This window comes from Acanthisitta chloris, unplaced genomic scaffold, assembly GCF_000695815.1.
Source record: "Acanthisitta chloris isolate BGI_N310 unplaced genomic scaffold, ASM69581v1 scaffold12781, whole genome shotgun sequence".
NCBI lineage: Eukaryota > Metazoa > Chordata > Aves > Passeriformes > Acanthisittidae > Acanthisitta > Acanthisitta chloris.
The window spans coordinates 34587-36348 of NW_008657702.1; positions in this window are offsets into that span (position 1 = coordinate 34587).

Sequence of the window (1762 nt, forward strand, 5' to 3'; positions counted from 1 at the left end):
AACCCCACCCTGCAACAGTCAGAGAGGGAAGGAGTAGCAGTGAGGTGCTTGTTGTATCATCCTATCAAATATTCAATTATCAGAAACCCAATTCTCACTCTAGAGTTTCCTTGCTTTGTTTTCTCTCTACAAGCTTTTGGCACAGAAAGGGCACTCAAGTATGTTATTAGAAACATTTCTTTGAAGGTTTTAACTCCATATGTGCAGCTTATTTATAATTTAAGAGTTTAGGATCTGATCCAGATCTTGCTGTGAAAAGACTCCCACTGATTCAACCCACCTTACATAAGGCCAACGGATTATTAAGAATTACTTTATTTCTTCTGGAAAATAGATTCTACAGGCACTGCTGGATCCTAGAACTGTGCCTTCCAGACATGCCTAACATCTCACACAGCAAATGATCTGTCACAGCTCTATTCAAAGTTACAAACAGTAACCATAAGGCACACTCTCTAAGATATAGAATATTCTAACCAGTAACTCCCACATTTACTTCTAGGGTAATAAAATCTGTATTTGACCTATTACTCTACTAAAGCTTAATTTTACAAAAGGACATATTTTAGAACTCTTTTTCTCACTTACATATGTCTAACAAGGTTTAGGTATGGGCACAGAACAGTCTATTGTATCCTAAATCAGTATAGTAACCTATAAAAATTACATGGAAATAAACAAAATCATCAATGTAATATCCACCAGGCCACACAATTACTGACCTCCTATATAGCATTAAATATTAATGCTCAGAGACTAAAGCTAGATTGTCTAATCTAGTCATCATCAAAATAATGCTAAAATGTAAAGTGAACACAACACTTTTTCTCAGTCCTTTCTGCTGCTTCTATGAAAGTTCTTTATTTGGATCACAAAGCAAGGACTAAGCTCAAAACAACTCGCAAGACATCTGGTTCTCCACACTGCCTTCCCAACCATTTAAGACAAAAGCTGGGCCTTGAGGAAACAAATTCAAACCTTTTCAGAAAACTTTAGTGTCTTCCAAGGAATGAAGGTTCTTCTGCTTAAAAAAGGGGAGTTAATTTCATATTTCAAAAACACACATTCTTCAGCAACATAAACGTGTGACTCAAGTGCTCTCCCCTACACTGGTGTAAGGGAAGTGGAGATTCAGAATAACCAAAGACATTGAGTGTATTAAACAAAAATCTCCAGTGTCAAAGAGTCATTTTGTTTAAGATGCAGACAGTCACTGGAAAACAAAATAAATGCATGAATTAGCAGGTTTATGTCAAAAAGGAAGAAGAGGAAACCATCAAAAGTTATATTATTAATCTATCTATAGATTTCCTGCCATAAACTAATGCTGATACTTCATGAAATTGAAGTAAATTATCCTAAGAATTAGCTCCTCGATGGCAAAGAATTCCAAACACAAAAAATGTCCCTTTCCACATCTGTCACAGTAACATTACTGAATAAATGAAAATGTAATCTGGAAATGGAGAAAGATAATATAGTATATACAAGACTGAGTTTAGGTCTGACCATGAAGTTCAGATTTTAATTCTCTGTCACTGTTCTGTCAATCACTGTTTCTGTTGAAATGACTAACCAGGTATTTCCCTCTTTCCAGATTTGCAGCAGACCACTCAAGAATCAGTATGGAGAAAATCCTCATTTAATATTCTCAGGTGCTGCTGCCAAATTTCCTTGCTCTGGCTATGTTGCTTGAAATTTTGGCAGCCTGTCAAAATAGCAACTTTTGTGTTGTCCTGAGCCAAGTCCACTACACTGCCAA